The sequence below is a fragment of the Thalia democratica genome, chromosome 7, assembly GCF_965202585.1.
Source record: "Thalia democratica chromosome 7, ktThaDemo2.hap1.1, whole genome shotgun sequence".
Classification (NCBI taxonomy): domain Eukaryota; kingdom Metazoa; phylum Chordata; class Thaliacea; order Salpida; family Salpidae; genus Thalia; species Thalia democratica.
The window spans coordinates 58493106-58515920 of NC_139171.1; positions in this window are offsets into that span (position 1 = coordinate 58493106).

Sequence of the window (22815 nt, forward strand, 5' to 3'; positions counted from 1 at the left end):
ACCTGGCATTTTCCCAGCTTAACGTTTCATATACAGCAGTGTGTGTGTATTCTGTGAATAAATAACAAGTTTAGTAATTATTGTTGTGTAGAAAATGTTTTCTGAATTATTATAAAACTGTAATAAATTATAATACTTTTTTTTATTACGTTAAATTAAACGTTTGTTATAAGACAGTTAACTAAAACTATTTAAAATTTTCTTTTTATTAAAATAATAGAAGTATAAGAACAAATGTTAACATAATAACCTTGCTAATAAAAAGTCAAATAAAAGTATATCATTCATTTTTTCTAGATTATCGATAAGCTATAACTATTTTAAACACCGAACAAACATGCTATACTATTATTAATTTATGTAAATAATCAACATGACATTTCACTTTTTACTACAAAAAAATTGCTATTTAATTTAAAATTTTTAAAGTAAATTAGATTGTATTAAATTTATCAAATTATCAAGTTATGAAATATATCTACGATAAATTTATTCTATAATAGTAAACTGGAATATGGTGTAGAAAAATTAATAACTGTAAATTTTTTTTGTAGTATATAACTTTAAAGAAACAGTTTTAATTATCCAGTCCAGCAACTTTTCGTTATATTGATTTTTCATTTATTTACATATTTTAAGATTTAGTTATTTATAATTTTGAATTAATATGAAACCTATATTGAATCAAAGTAAAACATTTTAGTTTATAGTTAATGTAAATTGAATGGTATTTTTTAACCTGTATTTACGACTTCTGAAGTAACAGTCGTTTTTATTTCTACTGCAGTATTTGCTGTTTTAGTAGTTGTTAGTCTTGAATCTTCAAAGTTGCGAGTTGTTAACTCAGTAGTTTGCGAATATTCACAAATAAAATATCTTTCTTCAACATGACGATAGTTTCCTACTTTATTATAAGCACCATAATAGTATAAATAACTATGTGAATCGCGCGCACTCGGATATCCGGGCCGCCAACTGTTTATTGGGAACTTCACTGCTTGACCATCCCCGGATCTTCTAAAAACTGAAAAGTCGTCAGGATCGCGTCTGATACCAGTATGGTAATCTTCGTACCTGAATCCATACTTACTCTGAAGATCCCTGAAAATATACTTTTTCACAGCCTAAGTAGTTTCAATAGTTCTATTAGTTTATTTATACATTAAAAAAACTTATAAGTTAAATTTCTTGTGGTTCTACAAAAAAATAATAAAGAAACATTTGCATAAAAATATTAATAAAATGCAAAGTTAAAATATTTTTGCTATGTTACTCTTACAAACTTTTGTCTAACTTTTTAGTTATGATCAACATTAACAGTGTCAACCAGTAAAAATTTTTTTTTTTTAATTTATTTTTAAAAATCAGCCATACCTTCTTCCTTCCGTTGTGAAAAGCCTTTCGTCGTACTGAATAAGATCTCCATTAAATTCTTTTTTACAATATGCTCTAGCTTCGGTCCAGTTTAACATTTCATATACAGCTTCGTGTATGTATTCTGTGATAATTATCAGGTTTAGGAAATATTGTGCAAAGTTTTTCTAAATTATGTTAAAAAAAGTTATAGCTTTTTGTTGTTGCATTTAAATTGAGCGTTAATTATCAGATATTAAACAAAAATTTAGCCTCACTTTTTTTTTTTGGTAAAATAAATAGGCATGTTAAAACATATGAAACCGTTTTTACTTTTAGTGATGTAGCAAAATTTTTTATTCACCCAATTAATAAGCTTTACTTTTACTGTTTTATAATATATAATCTTAATTTTTTAAACTTTATAATAATAAAAAACTAGTATTTGTTTTATTTTGTTTTTATTTTTTTTGATTGTGTTTAATTGTTTAAGTTAAATATATTTACAAACCTAGTTTGAGAAAAAATATAACTTTTATTGTACTAAAGACGCTTAAAAAAGCAAAAACAATCTTAAATAATTTTATGTTCATTATAATGTTTGTAAAATGTTTTGTTGAAATATAATTAACTAATCGTTCAATACAAACAACTATTTGCTAAGACTTTAAATTAATTACAGAATTTTAGATTCAGTTGCTTATTCGTTTAATTAATATAAAACTTAAGTAGAATCAGAATACATACTTTTCAACTTTTAGATTTTTTTATTTAAGTAGTATCTCTTTTAACCTTTTTTAGCAATTCGTGATGGAGTTGTAGTTACAATTTCAACTTCAGTAGTTGCTGGTTTTGTAGTTGCTAATCTAGGAGCTGTTTTTTCAACAGTTGTCGTTTTAGAATTTGGTGATTCAGTAGTTGTTAATTTAACAGTTGTTGTTTTTGAGTTTGGTGATGGAGTAGTTGATTCTTTAAAAGTTGTTAGTTTAGGTGTTGTTTTTTCGGTCTTCGTTAATTTAGGAGTTGTTTTCCGAAAAGTTGTTAGTTCAGGAGTTGTTTTCTGAGATGTTGTTAGTTCAGGACTTGTTAATTTAAGATTTGTCTTTTCGGTAGTTGTTAGCACAGGAATAGTGTTTGGAAATGTAAACACCTCAGAAGTTGATTTTTGACTCGTTTCTGTTTCAAAAGATGTATTTTCAATTGATGTTTTTTCTAGTTGACTTTTGCTTTCAACAGCTTGTATTGAAGCTTGAAAACCGCTTCTATTCACAGTGCAATCGGATCTAAAAATTATATGAACTTGTTTAGACTCAACCACAAGTTGCTTTGCAGTATTTACTTGATCGACAATTTCTTCATCTCCGTTATCATGAATCTTATACACGTTAATTGTGTCCAGGTCAACTTCAATATCTACATAGTTGAAATTCAACTTTAAGAAAAAGCCTTCGTGAGTTCTTATTATCCATCTGTGCTTCGCCAAGTCAGGGTAATTCCCTTCGCCAAAGTTTGCTGAGCTGATTTGAACACTCAAGTTAGTTGGATCAAGAGAATAGAGGTCTACAGTAGATAAAAGTTGATTGTTTTGCTTTGTTGCCAGCTCATCTTCATTTTCGATGTTTACTTTGTAGTTAATTGAGTAACTCATAGTATTTGAACTTCTCAAAATTAAATTCGTTGATGAACTTTGAGCCTTACTAAGTGTTTCGTCATCTACATTAAACTATTTTAATTTAAACGATAAGGTAATTGTTAAATTCTTTAATGTCTACACTATAAATATCATAAAACAATCTATAAAGAATTTAATAATTTAAGTACTTTTCTTCTTTTTCGTTTCAAAATAACGTTTTATACTAATTCATTTAAAAAATATATTTTGTTACAAGGCTTAAGAACTGGAGTTTTTTAGTTTGTTCATTAACGTCTTTTGTAAGTTTATTAATCTTACGGTTTAAAATAAAATTATAGAGTTTTAATTTCTCTAGTTATAAAATAAAGAATCATCAAAGTTTAAGTTTAAAACGCGCATATATTTTCTTAAACTTTTCTGTAAAAACTTTGAATTAAACCATACTTCTCACAAAATAAAATCTAATCGTTTAAAGCATTAAGTGTTAGTTAAACAACTAAAATTAAATGCAGCAGCATAGTATCACCAAAAATATAAACAATATAAATACTATATAAGATTTTTAAGTTCTATATAAATTTAAGTTACTGGATGTTATAATATATTATATATTCCCAGTATTAGATTTTAATTTTTCTTATTTTTATAAACTTTCAAATAATTTTACTTTACGGTTTTATTGTTTTTTAACGTCTTACATAACATGTTACATAACTTTTAGGTCTTACAATATAGTATGTTGAAATATTTAAAACTTTATACTCTATTTTAAAAGTTGGGTTCAATAAAAAGCTAAATGCAACATAAATCTATTAAGAAAAATATATTTTTTACTTCGAACAAAAAACCTTTTTTATTAGTTAAGTTAGTTTTTAAACTTTATTCTGCTATTGCAAATATAGAAACAACTAGCAGTTTTGTAAAATAAATTATGTCATTTAGTTCTACTGTTTAAGACAGTTATAATAAGCTGAAATCTATTTTTTTTAGTTATTAACATTTTCGTTTTAAGTAGTTTTCTTGAAGCTAAAAAAAAACTAGAGCTAGTAAAATAAAAATCATAATAGTTTTTAGAAAGCCATTTCTTTTTATGCAATACCGTTTTAGTAATTAAAGGCCTGCGTTACTGTTTATGACATAAGCCATATACAGTTTTAATTTTTTGATAAAAATTGTTCATTTATCTTAATCTAAATAAAAAAAAAGTCCATATAACAACTTTATTAAACAAAAAACGAACTAGAAGGTTTGAAAAAGTTTTCAAAAAGAGGTTAAAAAGTATTTTACCTTTAAACGTGGTATTATTAAAATGCATATGGGAAGCTTTAACATCTTGATTTTCCAAGTTACTATTTCCAACTAGCATCGAGTTACTTGACAACAGATAATCTTTTTTAGGCAAATAAAAAGAAACACCAACGTATTCTGAGTATTCACCACTGTTTGTTATTTTTAAAACCATTTTGTTTGTATTTTCATCATTGGTTTTGATCTATTGAAAATTGTTAAATATTAATTTGAAACATACTTATTACTTAAAATTACTGTTAGAAATTTGTGAAAATTAACTATAGTTACTTTATTGTTAAAAAGAATAATTATTAGTTTTGAATTTTATAATAGTTTATAAAAGTACCATGTTAATACTTCCTAGTATTAATAAAGTTAAGAAAATTATTTTAACTAAGAACAATTTTTTTTAGCTAAACTGTTTTTTAACATAATGAAAAAAAATGTTTAATAAAGTAAAAGTTATTAACTACATTTTAAAATATGGGCTTTTTTTATAAAGTAGTAGAAACTTTGTTTGATCTGATACTTGTTTGATAATATAAAGACTAAGCTTTACTTTTTTAAAATTGTTAAGTTATTAGTTAACCAAAATTTAATTCGAATCAAACTAAGCCAACCAATTCTTGAGAGTATTCGCTACCCGAAAATGTTTCATTGTCTTCTATCGGTTTTAATTCATTCTTAAATAAAAAGAATTATATTTTGATAAAACAAAATCAGTTACTAAAACTATGCATTTTTTAGAAAGTAATAAATTATCTCAAGTTTTTGAATTAAATTAATAACATCAAACTAATTACTGATAATGATAGTTATTAAGAGGCAAATTTACCAGATCAAAGTATTCTTCATATCTCCGTTCTACTTGACTGATTTTCATTGAATTAGTCATGTTTGCCATAGTAGAAATAAATAAAACAAAAAACATCTTCATTTTAGATTTTTACCTTTAATTGTTTTATTTCAATTTCTACAGTCTATAAGTTATATTTTTAATAAAGAAGCTTTATAAAGTTTTGGTATGTTACATTAGATTTTTTAAAACTCAGTTAGCTTCAGAAACTAAAAACTGTCTTCTTAATTATTTGAAAAACCGATTAAAAACAATTTGAGCACTGTTATACTAAAAGCAGCTTCAAAAATAGCTGTATACTTTGTATAAATAGTTTATACGTTAGAAGAAAAATTAACAGTCTTACGAAATATAATTTAATAAAACAATGCGTTGTTTAATCTGTACTCAACTAACTGTTATTACGTTAAGCAAGAAGTATTTATACTTTTTTATACGGAAACGATCCTTCTACTTTTGAGAACAAAAAAACGACATCATCAATCATAAAGTAACCTTTACTAATTGCAGTAGAGCATTTTCTTTGATTCTGAAAGTAATTCTATATTACATTGAAATCTAAAGTTCCATATATGAATTGTTTTGTTGCATAATAATATTTAGCTACAAATAAACTTTAACCTAAGTAAACTTAATTTATAAAAATTCTTTCGTAAAAGCTTTTAGCTACAAATAAAAGTCTATTACTTAAGTAAAGATAATTTTTCAACTCATTTACGTCAAAATATTTTTCTGATTTTTGTTTTTACTTAATGATCCAAGCGCGTTGTTGAAACTTGATCAGTTACCATTCAACACTTAATTAAAATTAAATTTTACATATATGTATTTTCAGCTTAATTTTAAAGTTAATTACTACCAAAATATCTTCTTTTAAATAAAACAGCTATTGTTAAAGGAAATAAGCTGAAAACGTTTATTTTAAAAACTTAGAAACTTTCTTATTAGCATAAGTTCAAATTTACTGTTTTTTAAATTTCCGTACTAAAAAAATTCAACAGTTTTTATGAATTTAAAAAAAAAACATCATTTTAATTTTTCATTGGATTAAAGGGTAGCTTTATTACGTCGTAAAATGTTCGTAAGTTTTGAAATACAGTTTCTTAAGTTCATAAAACATAACTAGCTGACTAAAAGTAGAGACTGAATTTGTTCTTACTTCATGACAATTTCAATAAAACAACGGATGTTTTTTAGTTTACAAGTTATCATTACAAATATACAAACCTAGATTAATAAAAACATCTTGCACAGTACTTTTTTTATTGAATTGACAAATGTTTTTCTGTGTTAAACTAGTTAAGTCCACAGAATCCTGTAAAAATATAACAATTAGAAAAAATAGAAGACACAGTAGGTGAATGTTTGTGTTTACTAAAGATAAGCCATAATTACTGTAGATTAATACTTATTATTAGATACATACAACATTTGTTTTACAACTCGATTGTAATAAACTATGAAAAAGGGAGTTGGTCAATAAACTTCAATTAACTATATTTTTTATTTAGTTAACAAGTTTAATATAAATGTTATACACTCATCACTTAATTGCAGTTTACGGTTTTTAAAGCTACATAAATTAGGAGTATTACAAAACTATATAATGTTAGTAATAATTAAATCTAAATTTCAATAAAAGTAAAGAAGACTACAAATTAAAACGTAAACAATTTACTTCAAGATCAAAAAGTAACTAAACGACAAAATAAAGTTGTTGTTGAGTATTGTAAATTTTGAATGACAGTTACGTCACGATATTGCGTTAAAATAACATTTATAGTTGTTAGTAAGATAGTACAGCTTTTAGCATATATATCTTAAACAATTTCTGTATTTTAAGTACTGCAATTTTGTATGAGCAAAGTATAGTTCAAAATTAAAAACTCGTTTTCTCTATGTTTACTGGTTTAAATAACTTTATTAAGTTTTCTTTTTTGTTTTTTTAACTTTATTTTGTTTGTATAAACTATAGTTAAGTTTTTGTAAAATTACAAAAAAAAAATACTATCTGAAACAACAGAAGTTTTACTTTTGTTTTTATGTTTGAACTAGAAATTAATACAAATTTTTTGATAGTTTTAAAGAACTTTTTAAAAAAGTGTAGCTTAATACTTTACTATAAAAACTATAAAAACGTAACTACAACAACATAACTAGAGTCTAAGATGCTCATGATGTTGGTTTTATATGTAATTGATAATTAATTAGAATTTTAATTAAGTTAAAAATATAAAATGATAGATTATAAAAAATAAAATTTCAAATATTTTGGTACTAAACTCAAAGATAAGTTTTGTTCACATACTTTTGATTGTTGTATGCTAAATTTAAAAATATTTTAATCCAAAAATGTATGTAAAAAGCTGTATAAACATATTATAAGTTTAATTAAGCTATACTGACGGATTTTTTTCTAAGTTTTTTATGCTTATTTTGTCACTTTTGAAAATAGATAAAGTCGTCACTAAAGTATTACCGCTTTTATAAATATTGCTTAAATCTCCAGTAAAAACTTAATGTTTCGAAGTTTTATTTTAAATAAGTTTTGTAATTTTTTGAATAAACATTACTTAGCATAATTCATCACGTAGGGCAGGAATGTATACAAACATACTTTTATTATTTTTGTTTGAATATGTTTTGCACTCTTAATATTTCTAGATTACAGTTTTACTTAATTATAAATAACTTTTATATGGTTTAGTTATTTGTATTCACGTGACTAATGAGCTGGTACGATTATGACGTTGATAAAAAAGAATATTTGAAACTTTTATTTTTCAGTTTTGATTTCAAGCGAATGAATAAATAAAAAATTTGATATAATAATAAAGTGTTTTTTTTTTTAATCAATCACTGAAAATGATTTAAGATAGGATATAAATTACATTTGAATAAAGAGTTAATGTTACACTTTGAGAACAAAATATAGTTATAGAAATTTAAAAGCATTATAAAAAATATGTTTGTACAATTTATCAAAAACAAAAAAAAAATTTATAACCTTAAATATTTACATTTAAGAATAATAATCAATTGCATCTTACACATTTAAAATATTGTGCAAATAAACTATTTAAAAAAAATTTAGTTGGGTAATGAACGTTTTTGGAAATTGTTTATAAAAAGCTTAGTACAACTTTATGCGAAAAGCTTTTCAGTAGTTAAAAATCAAATAAATAAATTAAAAAAACAAAATACAAACAAGTCCTTAAAAAATTGCATATTAGTTAAAGTAAGAATAAGAAAATTTTGTTGGGAAATCTAAAAACTTAATAAGTCAAAACTATAAGCCAAGGGTCGGCAGCCTATTGTAATTCGCGGGCCAAATTTATCAGAAAAAATTGCTCGAGAGCCGCAGTTAATTAAAAACAGTTATACTAATCAGTAGATAAATACTGACCTAATCTAATTCAACTAATTATAAAAGGTTATTTAAAATTCAGTTTATGAACTTTATAATATGAAAAAAGCAATTTATTAAGTAAGGATACATTTAACTGATTTTTCTCAATAAAAACTAGCAAAAAGTTTTTTTTTTTTACAATTATTAGTTTTAACAAATATATAAAACATTTGTGCTGATTATCACAATAATAGTATTTTAAATTTAGTTTTTACGCAAAAGTAGTTAAACCAGGCTATCAAGTATTATTTAGAAATTTTTTAATCATTATGGGCAACAAATGACGGCGATCTTTTTATTTCTGATATCTGAATCAAAATTAAAAAAAAATTAAATTGTTGTGAACAAACTTGTCAATTATAAAGATGCTGCTTTAAATTAAGAGTGGTTTAGGTTTTCGTAACTTAAAAAATAAGATGTTTTATTAATTTTTCTTACAGACGAAATTCAATTTTTTTATTCAACGCTTGTTGTTTTAAAAATATGGGTACTCAAGTTTATTTAGGTAAAAAACTATTTTTCTTCTTTACACAACGCTACCAAGCGGTTGGAAATTTAGTAATCAAGTTTGTGTTATAAAGATCGAAAAAAAAATTTTAGTATTTTGCATTCCAACTAAGTAAAGTAAATAATAAAATTAACTTATTGCAAGAATAGAGGTTAAGTTTTATATAATTTATTTCGGTATTTGAAGTTTTAGATTTTTTTATGAAACTTGTTTATAAATTGAACTCTACGGCTAAAGTTTTACGTGTTACAACTAAAAAGCAATAATTAAGAGCTCATAAATTTTATTCACATTAGTTATTAGTTAGTTTTAAACACTATGAAAGTAAATCGCTTCAATTAGTTTTTTCAAATGATAATTTGATTTTTTCATAGGATTAACAATCAATTTATTATTTATTCAATAGCCATAGACAAAAGACGACTAAAGATTTTTTTGTTTTTGGAATAGAATAAGTTGTTTTAAGGGTTTATTAAACTTATTTCTACAAAGTAAGTTTTAAGCTGTTAAAAACACCAAAAAATCTTAAATCAAAATATTTTTTTTTAAATATTCGGATTTTATTTTTATTATTGACTTAAAAAAGAAAGTACGCGATTTATCAAAAACAAAAAGAATGCACTGTCGTTGTTTTCTGGTGCAGTTTATCAAAACAAAAATGTATGCATAAAAGTTACAAACATGATTTGTTTGAAAAGTAGTTTTTTTTAATCAAAAATCCAAAAGTGTTCAAAACCTATGTAAAGTAACTATAATGCTTTTTTTCATGATATTTTGTCAATGAGATATATTAATATTACAGCAGTATATTAACAACATCTAATAGCCCCTGTCCACAGCCGTTATTACGAACAATTTTTAACTTTTACCGTTATCCCAAACTCACCTTACCTAAAAATATCAAAAAGTAATTGAAAAAAATAGTAGTTTATTAAAATAGTAAACAATTCTTAATTAGAATAACTTAAAGCACTTAATTTCATGTGCTTTCAAAGTTTAAAAACATAAGTTAAACTTATTATTAAAGAGGAATATTTTGTACTTGTGGTTTTTAATAGATACTTTTAAAATATGTTTTGTTACAAACTTATTTAACCGCGTTTTTGCAAGGTTAAATTGTTTCATTTATTAAGCAACGCATGTTAATAAAAAGGATGTGGTATGTTATTAAACTGAAAGTTAGTTTGAGTTCATTTTCAGCAATAAAGTATTAATTTATAAACTAAAACATAATACTTATTAGTTTAATATTAAAATAAAATATATCAACAACTTTTAAATGTTAAATAATTTTTAAAGTAAAAGAATAGTGTTTTAACTTGTATGACTACCCTTATACCTCTGCTTTTCTAAAAGCTCAAACTTGTACTTAAAGAAAAATGTTTCTTTTATTTCTACGATCATTGCTAAATCGTCAAAAGTCATGTATAAGTTTATTTTTATACTGTATCTTCTAGACAATAAATTTCTTCACAAAATTTTTAGCTAGTTTTCTTAAAGATAAATTCTGAGTGCAGATAGTACGAAAATAAAATTGAATAAAGTTTAATAGAAGTTTATGCATACTTTATTGATATTTTTTAAACCACTTAACTAGGTTGTTTTTTGTTAAAAATCCTTATGAATTTTGTTTTATGAAAATTGGTAATTTAACCTAAAGATAATTGCTTACAAGAATAAATCAATTTAATTTAGGGTTGTAAATTATAAAAACTGTTTAATAATAAAACATGTTTTGATAATTAACGAAAAGTTTTTAAACAAATTGGTTTATTGTTATTTGTTTTAATTTATGAATAAAAACAACAAATTAAACTTTTTAGCTTGACACCACTGAGTTGTTATAATAAGAACATTCAAAAATAAAAAATATTCTTAGAACTTTTATATTAAAATAAAACAACCTGTTGGGAACCTTTACCAACCTTGAAGTTTATGAAAAATATTTACAAGTATTTTCAATGAAAATAAATTTATTAAAGCTTCATAATTCGCTTTAAAAAGTTTTAAAAAGGTCATAAAAAGATATCTAAGAGAACTATTAAAAAAAATATTGACAATAAAAGCGATTGGTAATATTATAAAGGTTTATTTGAGTTTATTTTTTACACAACACAAAGCTAAGTTAAAAACAAAGTAAAAATTCTAGTTTTTATTTATTCATCTTCAACTTTATCACAAGTAGTATAATAAATAAAATATGTTAACCTACTTAAAAAACATCTAGATGTTTCATTGTTTTAACTTAACTCATACACAAATCGTTTCAAAATTTTGTTGTTGGAAAAACATGTTAAAGAACCTTACTTACTAATCTTTGAATTATTATAAGAAATAATATTTTGTTACGAATTATAAAAAAAAAATCGTTAATCTTTGCTGCTGCAGCTTGTTAATACCTAGCAGTATTAAAGTATTTATTTAGTATAGGTATTTAATAATTACAGCACAGGTTATGTATTTATTTATCACCACGAAGTTGTTAAAGTTTGAACTTCAGTTAGAATGTAGATAAAAACATTTAGTTGAAATGCATTAAAACTTTTTAGCTTATATACTTTTGATGATAAAACTTATTGATGATAAAACTTTTAAAATAAGAACAAAATCATGTGTTATTTACGAGCACAACTTTAAAAACTATCAACGCTGCTTTTAGTTACAGTTATTAACCTTTATTTTATAAAAAACATGTGATTTAATATAGTTTTATGAGAGAAACATCGTTTGTGAAAAAAAAGCTAAATTATTTTGTTAAAATTATATTTTTTATAAAACTTTTATTTTATACTAAACTTTTGTTGTGTAGAATAAGAGTTAGTTAGTTGAGTTATCTTGTTTGTTTATTTAGTACTATTACTGAGCAAACTTTAATGTTAAGATTACTAAGTTTGTTTTTATTGAAACATCTTTTAAATAAAACATTATAAAAAGTTTATGCTTCAAAGCTAGTTAAAGTTCTGAGTAAAAACAAATAAGTTATAAAATGTTTTTATACTGCTGTTTAAAAAAGAGTTTTAAAAGTAATTAAACTGTTTTTATATATGTTTCTTGAAATAAAATTAAATCTAAAACAATAAGTAGTATTGTAAATTTTAATCTTTTAAAAAACAAATAAAAAGATCTCAGCTTCAAAAGGAAAAATAATATATTTTTTATTCTTTTAAGATTTGTTAACTAAACCTAGTCTGAATTATATCTTGAAACTTAAACATAACAACATTGATTATAAAATACAATGGTAAATAATTCACAATATTGACAAGCTAAAAACCCATAACGTATTTGCAGTACTTACATACTAGAAAATCGCGATTGCCAATGCCTACAAAATGGATAATTTAAATAAATAATACTATACGAACTATTCTATACATGTCCCAACTTCAAAAAACTACTATTCAAAACTCAAGTCTTAAGTTGTCTGTAATAATGGTTTAAAGAATGTTCTTAAAAAGTTTAATATAGATACTATTTTCAGCAAAATAAATTTTTTTATAAAATTTAAGCAAAATTTCAAGTTTAGTAATCATTACAAGCATGCATGTTTTAAATTTTTGATAGCTAAAAGACTATTCAAATTAACCAAATTAGAGTGTATTTTGATTAATAGTTTTTTTACTACTGATAACCTCAATTTCATTTAAATAATGTTTATTTTGAAAACTAAAACGAAAAAAAAGAGCCTACATCTATGTTCATAACATTAATTTTATTATTTTTATGTTTGTTTTTTATTTTATTGATTTTGAAAGTTGATAAAATTTTTAGTGTTATCATACATTCAACTTTAAGATTCAAATATAATTTATTTTTAAAGTAATGATTTGTTTTTAAGTAAACCTTTTTTTTATATGTTTGTGTATGTACTACTTTAAAACTTTGTTACATATCTTTCTAAATCATTTTTATAAGCTCTGACGAGGTCTTTGACCGAAACTTAGTTTACATAATAGTTCTTAAAAGAATAAAAAGTACAATAAGTAATTTTTAAAGGATAAACTGTATTTTTTTTTGTTGTAGTCACTTTTTAGTAAATTAATGCTCTTTTTCAGTTGTTTAACATTTAATTTCTACCTTCATACTATCAGCCGTAAACAACAAAGTATTAAAAAGTAAAGAAAAAAGACTTTTTTCTAAAAGTTTTAGTTAACATTGTGACCTTAAAACACAAAATTTGTACAAACAAAATTTAGTTTGCCACAAATGAATATGTAATCAAATCTATAAAAATACTTTCAGTAATTAATTTAAGATAAATAATCTTAACTTAAAGAATGAAAACCAAGAAACAAAAAGATTTTTTTCGTAGAGTTTATTTGTAATTTAAACCATAAAATCGATTTATGCAGAAACATACTTTCTCTGTATCATTTTTGATGCTGTTTGCTGTTAGTGGTATCTTTGCTAATAACTTGAACGAAAAGAATATTCCAGAAGAAAGTTTGTTTAAAAGTTTTTGTAATTTTTAATTATAATAGATAATATTATGTTTTAAAAATATTTTTTTTTCTCCTTTAATCTTTTAGTATTGATATTGTTGTAATAGATTGTCACTTGAGACTGTCAATACTTTACTTTATGTTTTTTAGTTTAATTAAATCTTTACGTTGCTAAATATGTTGACTATAAGCCTATAGAAAATTTAAAATTTAAATGACTATATTTAAAAATTTTATGTTAAATGTAAATGAAGCTATCATTTTACAATTAAAATGGCCTTTTTATACATTATATGACTTAAAGGGGTTAGTACACCTATTTTAAAATTACATAAACTTTTATATAATACTCAAGGTGTGGTCTTAAAGGTGAGCGCAATAAAAACAGGCTGATTTTAAGAAACTTAAATCTATGTCTACAATTTATTAAGTAAACAATATTTAATTATTTATAGCTTTAACTTTGATTATATTTTGTTTTGCTTGTTTTTATAATTTAAAGACATGAACAGTATCTGATATTTATCTGCAATTATAGCTTTTGTAGAAACATTTTTGTTTAGTATACTTAGTATATAAAATTACGTACTTAAAATAATGAAGTTTTGGTTAAAAATATTTTTATAGTTAACTTTGACATTATTTTAAACTTTTTATTTTTATTAACCATGTGATCTTTGCCTGAATACTTAAAGTAGTTAAATTAATTATAATTCACTATCTAGATACCTGTAAAAATACTTCAATAAAGTTTCAAGTATTGGCTTTTTTATAAGCATAAAACGCAAGTAAAACAATAGGCGATTTTTTTTTTGTACTTGTTTTAAGTTTTTTTTATATAAACTTAATGATTTGAACAGGGCTAAAACTGAATATTTTAACTAAAACACAAACTTCACGTAATCAAACTTATTTTAACAAGTTTAACCTATTATTATAATTTTTATAATAATAGGAAAAACTTGGGTATATAATGTTCATTAAAACGGTATTAATTGTATTCATAACAATATGTTTTACAACCTTAAATACTTATTTAAACAATCGTTGAAGCACAAAAATTACTTCAAAAACTTTTTAAGGAAGAAACTTTTATATTTATTGGGAAAGTATAAAGTTTCTTAGCTAAATTTAAACTATGTGAGTTTTAGTGCTAACAGATTCAAAAACACAAACATAATACATTCTTGTTACTGAACTATTTTTCTACAGGTACAATAACAACAACTTGTCCTTCTACCACACACGACTGTTTGACTCTTTCTTTTGGATTCGATAAATATTTTTGTATTAAAAATTTCAAAGCTGGAGTAGTTAAAAAAGGTTTGTTTATTTACCTAGAATAATAAAGAACTATCAACGTAAAATCATTTAAAAAATCATTAGCAAACCTAGCAAACTATTTAAACCATTTGAGGTTTTTTTTCAATTTTAAACTATAAACTTAATTATTGATCTCTGGTTCTAATCAAACTTAGTAAAAAAAACAAATTTATTATGAAAATAAAAACTTGATTAAAACTTTAAATGTTTTGTAGCTAAGTTTTTTTATCAATTATACTGATAAATTTTTACAGTTAGAGTCATAATTAAAACAAACTCTTCATATAAAGTTAATTTATGTTTACTTTATATAAAATATAAGTTTACAAAAGTCAGTTTTAACATTAAAACAACTAAGATTATTAAAAAAAGAAATTCTAACAAAATAAAACAAACACTATTAATGAAATAAAAAAGTTAAAAGTAAAAAATTTGCATATCATTATAAAAATTTAAGTTATTTGGTAGCAAACTAGCTATTTACTGTTACACTTTGGTTACTTCTTACACTTGAGTTTCTGCATGTCAAAGCTCCTGGTTATAAAATAATAACTTTAACTATGATACTTTGAGTATACTTTGACACAGACAATTTTGTACAGTTTTTCCTTACATAGGTATCATAACTCAGTGGTCTTAACCGTGTGCATAAAATTTATACTACTTATCGCATAAAGTTCACAAAATTTATTTTTTTTTACAAAATACATTTATTTTGTCTTGTTGTAATAGAAATGCTATGAATATTATGAATTTACAGCTATTAATACGTTACCAATATAACCTAATACAATAAACATATAAACAACAGTGTTTTTATTGATACTGTACATTTTTTAATCTAATGTGTAATTTTTTTATTTCTTAGCAATTGAGTGAGCACAGCATTAAAACAATAGTTTAAGAATACTGCTGTAAAGCCATTTAAGCAGATTAAATTGTTCAAGTACTAATAGGGTATAATTATTCAAAAAACAGTTAAAATAATTAATTTGTCTAACAATTAGCTTTGATAAATAAGAAAATTTTCTTCATTATTGTAAAGCTTTTACTCCGATGATTATAAGGGTATCAAAATATTTAAAGTAGTTTAATTAAATTGTATATACTTTATACAAAAAAAACATACAAGGTGCTAGTAAAGAAAAAAAAATCCAATTTTTAATTCTATACAAATTGCCTTAAACAGATACGAACCGAAGGTTTTGCTTGTATTGTAATGGTGGTTATGTATGCATTAATGAAAATCCTGATGAATTCAACCTTTGTTTTAATGAAGCCATAGGAAAAACTGAAAAATGTAAATAGGTTTAATGTTGATTTTCCATTTTAGTTTCTACATAAAACATGTTAAAAAGCTATAGTGCTGACTTTTTTACCTGTATTATTTTTTGGAGTATGCTGTTTTTTTTTTTATCTGAAGAAGTCTTAATTTTTAAAGTGAAAATTTAAAGTATTTAAATACTTATTGCTATTTGCTTTATCTTTTTTACATATAAGGATAAGAGTATGCATCTACCTTTTAAGTGTTTTCTACCCTAAAGAAAAAGATAATAATGTTTAAAATTACAGACATACCAAAGTATTGCAGTCTCGGTAAGGACATAAAACCAGTTTGTGTACAAATTTATTACGATTCTTTAATCGATAATGTGGTAATTGGCCCAAAATTTCTTTACTGTACACAACTAGTTTCCGTTCCTACTTTAAGTTAGTTTAAATTTATAACTTGATCGGTTATTGCTGCATGAATGTTAATTCAACGTTTATTATTTACTTACAATAAACTAAACAATTGTACAACAACCTAATAAAGCAATTTAATTATGTAACTTGGATCCTTAATTACTTACTGTTTCAACTAAAGACTGTTAAAAAATTTCTTATTTTTTATTTTGTAAGTGAAGTACTTAGCTTATTTAGAAAGTTTTTTAACTATTGAAGTAATTTTTTTATATAATAAAACACGTTTTGATGCTAGCTTGTTGTTTTTAAAAACCTTTTTTTTATGAACTTTTCAATCAAAATATAAATTTATGAAAAACTGTAAAAACTTTGTTGCTAAAACTAATTTCAAACTATAAGATAGTTTTTATCTAGAGTCTGCATTAAGTTTTGTAAGCAACTGATTTTTCTCCTTGAACATGAATAAGTATTACTATTAGTAATTTCTTGCAGATAGTTTTTATTTATATTATCAATTATTTTTTGCATTTACTTTTTTTTTTCAAAATATTTATCTTAGCTTAATTAAACTTAAAGGTTTAAGCAGCATTATTTCAGATTTTTTTAAAGTTTACCCATAACAAAAAAAAAGTAAGATAATAATGTTTTTGTTTTAGAGTAATTTAATTTTCATATAACATAGTTTATAGTTTATCAGTCAGTAATAGTTAAACAAAACCTTGAAATTGTTTAAATAAAAGTACAGTCCTTCTAGAAAATTCTGATGAATCAAAAACAGGTTAAAAATAAATTAATTTCAGGTTCCGTTTGTGGTAACAATTGCACTAAGGAAAACTGTATTTGTTACAAAAATACTTTTGAAGTTTATGGACATCTTGTGTTGCAAAGCTATTCAACTGAATACAAGCAAATTTTTACAACTGAGTATAAGGATTCTGTTACAACAAGTTACGTTCAACCCGTTACAACAAAATATGTTCAATCTGATAAAATAGCTTCTAAACACTCTGTAAGAACAAATTCAAAGCAAGCTGACACTTTAACATGTAGTTATTCTTTATTTCTATTAAAAAATGTATACTAAAAGTTTAAAAACTGTTAACTATTTTATTCAGTTTTTAATGTTTTCATTAAGTCAAGAAAGTTATTGTATGTTATATTTAAAATTAGTAAAATAAGCTAATAGTTGAAAAATTTTAAAAAGTTAGAATCATTCTTTAATAAAATTATCTTGTTTATTTTCGTCTAAATAAAAAATAGCAATACATGTAAAGTAAAACGTTATTAAAAGAATGGTTCGAAAATTCCTTAAAATAATATATATTGATATTTTTTAATTTAGGTAATAGTTATTTCACATCTGCTATAATAGGATGGGTGTTTTTTGGCCTTTCGATCTTAAGTGGACTGATCTTTACTGCTTACAAGAGAAACAAAAAGTTTGTTTATAAAAAGTAAATAGTTTAACTTACATTATTGTTTCTTCAAATCATAAATTGTAATGAGTTTAGGCATTCCTAGTTAGAGCTTAATTTAACTTTTCATTTACCAAATTTTTCTTACTTAGTCCTGAATTGTTATAGAAGAGTGATAGAGTTTTTTTTTATTTTATTATTATGCTAACGAACAACAAACTTCAGTAGAAAAAAGCGGAAAATAAGAACACGACCAAAGTTTAAACTGACGAAAAATAAAAGGAATAATTTGTCCAAAATTCATACATTTCAGGGTAAAACTGATAAAAATAAAGTTTTGAACGACGGTCATGAAGTCTCTAATAAAGCAGTAAACGGCATTCAAGTAGTAAGGTGTGCTTTATTTTTGTTGTAATTATTTAGTATACAGGTGTTGAACATATTTGTTATTTTTGCTTAATTTTAAAGTACAAAGTTTAAAAATTTTTAGAATTAAAATATGGTACAATTTATTGATTAAGAAGCTAATTTTGCATAAAACGATAAACTTTAATTTTAAAAACTAATAATATTTTTTTTTATTGCAATACAAAAAAACTATTTCATGCAAACTAGAAAACTACGTATCAATTAAAAATTTCAAGAGAACTTTAAATAATACAGCTTGTTTTTTAGAGAACATTTTTACGATGAACCTGAAGGAAATATCACTTCTTCTGACGAAATACAAAATCTACAAGTCCAACTTGAACTAAATAAAGAAGATCTTCAAATTTCCGCTGGGGTTCATGGTAGCTTTTCAGATGACATTTCTAATAATGAAGACAATATTTACGAGGAAATAAATGTGAGACCAATGAATTAATTTTGTATACATTTTAATATATATTCTCTTAGTAAACTGAAGGATGATTTAGTCTTAATTTTGAAAGTTAGTGATATGAAACCACTTGTTAAAGTTATTTTTAACAAACTATAAAAATTTTCTAAAAATAATTTCTATTGTTTCTAAAGTTAACTTACAAGTAAATAAAACTGCTAACGTTTTGATATATTACTCAAAATGTAGTATATTATCTACTGTAGATAAATCAAACTGTTATAGAGTTATACATTACTTTTAAGTTAATTATATTTAAATTAAAATCGTTTTCACGTTGCATATGGAAGACTAGTTTAAAAACTTGAAATATAAATTCGGTTATAATAGTATATCTTGATACTGTAGAACCGTCTTTCTTTTGTTTATTGTTCTTTCTGTTTATTATTTCTAAACGATGCTCGTTTTTACTCGTTGAAGGATTTTATTTATCCTTTAAATGTTTATTTAATTTTTAGCCCAAATTAGTATTTAAATAGGAAAACAATTAATCGAATTTTTTGTTTATAACTTGACTTTGTTCGTTCTTTATTATTAATGCTATAAATTTAATTTTTATAAAGTATTCAATTTTTGTATTAAAAACTACCTAAAAAGTTTATACTTTTTCATTTACTAAATGTATAAGAAGTATTAGTGCAATAGAACAAGTTTGTTTATGAAAAATTTATTACTGTTTTACAACTGTATTCAGTCACATAAATAAAAATTAATTTAGACAAAAAAAAAGAGATGATTAAGCAGCTTGTACAGTGCTTTAAATATTCACTCATCTCAAGTTCTTGATAATCTTTTTATTTCTTTGAGTTAAATTTCATTCTAGAACTCGCTATGTGTTTATATTTTATATTTTCAACTAAACGATTTTCCAGACTTTAACTTTGTGAAATTAATGTTTTATCATAAAATAACAATGTACGTTTGCAAGGTTGTTTTTATTCACATATTAAAAAAATCAAATAACAAATATATTTAAAGCGTATTTAGTATATGTTGAACATGCTTAATATTTAACAAGTTTTGAAGATAATTTGAATCAGAATAAGCTTTTGTTTTAAAAATTTTTGTTTACAATCAAAACATGATTCTAAACAAATGCATGGTTGTTATACTAAAACTTCTTAGTTTAAAACTTTGATTAACTTTAACAGATCATTTTTGTGTGTAATTATTAATACAACAAAATAAGTGCGCTTTTTTACATCTCAAACGTTTTTTTTCCCTAACTATAATTAAAGTCACATGTTGTTTTTGATAAAGTATGTTTTTTTGAAGTTAAGCAGGTTTAGTAGTTGTTAAAGTTATACTGATAATTTTTTGATATCATTTCATCGACTTAACCTTCAAAACTTAATGAAAAAACAATAAATCTAGCTAGTTGAACCTAAATTTAAAAGTTTTAATTAAAAGTTTTCAAAAGTTTATTTTCATGCTCTAAAATATTCATGAAGTCAAATAAGTATACTATACATTCTTTGATAACCAAATGAAACTAAAAATCAAAAACTTATTTACAAACAGTTGTTAAATATCAAAACAAACTTACTTATTAAACAACTGCGAAAAATAAATAAAAACAAAACGAAATTCGTATTTGTTCATTAGCAGGGTTCTAGCAAAAAAAATATGTGTTTTATATTTACAGTACGATTCATAAGTTAAATGCTTCGATTAGTATTCAAACAATAGGAATTTAAAACCTAAATTTATGCATTAAAAAATTTGTTTTAGATAAAACATACGTTAATGAGTCCATTATGTTTTTATATAATACAAAAACATTTAAATTTTAACGATCGTATATTTAAAGTTCTATTGCAGACATAAGGTACTAAAATAACTGTATATAAGTTTAAAAAACTATATAATTATAAAACAGATGCAAATTTATCATATAGTTAAAATTCATCGATGTAATTATTTTTTCTCAACTAATGCTAATTTATATTATTTAAATGTTTGTTATGTTAAATATTATCTCTGCTTAAACAGTTCATATACACTTTCAGTATTTCAATACTAATTGTTTTTTTATTAATACGCTTTTTTTCTAACAAAAGAAACAATTTAACCTTATAAAAATGAGGTTAAATAAGTTTTATAAAACAACTATATTTAAAAGAATTTTTAAAACAAACAAATTTTGAGAACATTGTTTAAAAATAAAATGATTAACCTTTTTTAAACTTTAATAGTTCATGTTTTTAAACACTATTTCAACAACAAAACAATACGACATGGTTTAAATTATAAATACAAGTTATTAATCTTAATATCCTACGTACAAGCTACGAATAAATTATAATCAATTTTTTTAATTTAGGTTTAATACGCTAAAGTTTATTATAAATTAATAAAGTAGTTAAGATAAGTTTTTGTTTTTATACCATAGATGTTGAACAGTTCTTAAGTAAAAAAATAAGTTAAAATAAATTATTTTAGTTGCTTTTTTTTTTTTTGAGTTAAAACTTTTAGTAAATTTAGTACCGACCGTGCAAATGCCTAAAAAACTGACAAAACATATAATTTTTTAATACAAATAAAATAAAAAAGTTTACTTAAATTTTTATCATTTAGAATTAAGGCTTAATCTAATATAGAAATAAGGGTTATTAAATTTAGTTTAAGTGAACAAAGTGTTATCTTAAAGTTGAATTTGAATTTAACTTGTTATAAATAAAAGATAATAAAAGTTTTAGAAATATTTCGGTATACAACCTTTCCAAAACTTGAAAAGTTGATCAGCCTATGTATAAATATTACTTGTAATAGCTTTTCAGTTTTAAAGTGATAGCAGGTAGTCAAACTTTTGCATATTATAGTATATATTTTGGTAGTACATATATGTTATATGTTACAAAGCAATTTGTACAACAAAAAAAAAACGTACGTCTAGACAAAAGTAATAGAACAAATCGAAATTAGTTTTGAACCACATTTAAGTGGCTTACAAATTCATGAAAGTTGAACAGATGAAAGTTTGAATTTAAATCGCAATGTTTATAAACTAATTTTAACTTTATAATATAGGTCAAGCTTTTGCTTGTCAAATAGTTCGTCAAAACAAAACGGTTTTTAAGTAAGAGTAATGACATTTTTTGTTTTATTATTAATCAATTTTAGTTTTAACTTTATTTAATGCTACTAATTTATCAATAAAATATAAAGAAATATTATGAGCTTTCAAAATCCTTATACAGTAGTATTTTTCAAATGTAATTTATTGCAAGCAAAAAATCTACTTTTTATTTATAATTTTTTTAAATTGTCAAAAAATTAACACTGTAGAAAACAAAAAGTAAAACATTTCATCTTGTATTTAAGTTAAGGGAATTTATTCTTGTACTTTTACAAAGTATTAAGTTTCATTTGTACAAAAAAGTACAGTGAAAATATCTTTAGTATAAGTTTTTTCACTAGTAAATTTAAAGAAAAAGAGTTTTAAATTTTGAACAAGTGCTTTTCTTCTACAAACTTGCAGTAGTTATAAAACAGAAATGTTTCAAAATTGTAAACAAAAAGATGTATGTTAGTAAAAAATACTTAATTAATAGTTTTTTTTACTTAATAAAAACCTTTTAAAAAACTAAACTAAAGGTATTTTACAATCTAAAGCAGCTGTGTACGTTTTGGTTAGTAAACATGTATACTGTTTTACATACTTAATTTAGTAAATTCACCGAAAAGACACTTTTTTATAAAACTATATACTATTAATTTAGCATTAAATACATTTTTAACAATTTAAAAACTAGACTGCATACCGAGTTAAAGTTCTATAAAGCAATATTTTTTATACGAATAAAAATATGACACATCGTTTTATAATTTCTGATAATTTTAAAAATTTACATGGTTAAAGTACTAAAACTGTTTCTTATTTAAAAATATATTATCCAATAGTATTTTTAAAAGCACAATTTTGTTATCGTTTGTAATTTTTTTTTCTTATTTTTAAATAATTAAAGAATAAGAATAAGGTCAGACTTTATTATTTAAACAGATGTGTAAAACTAAATT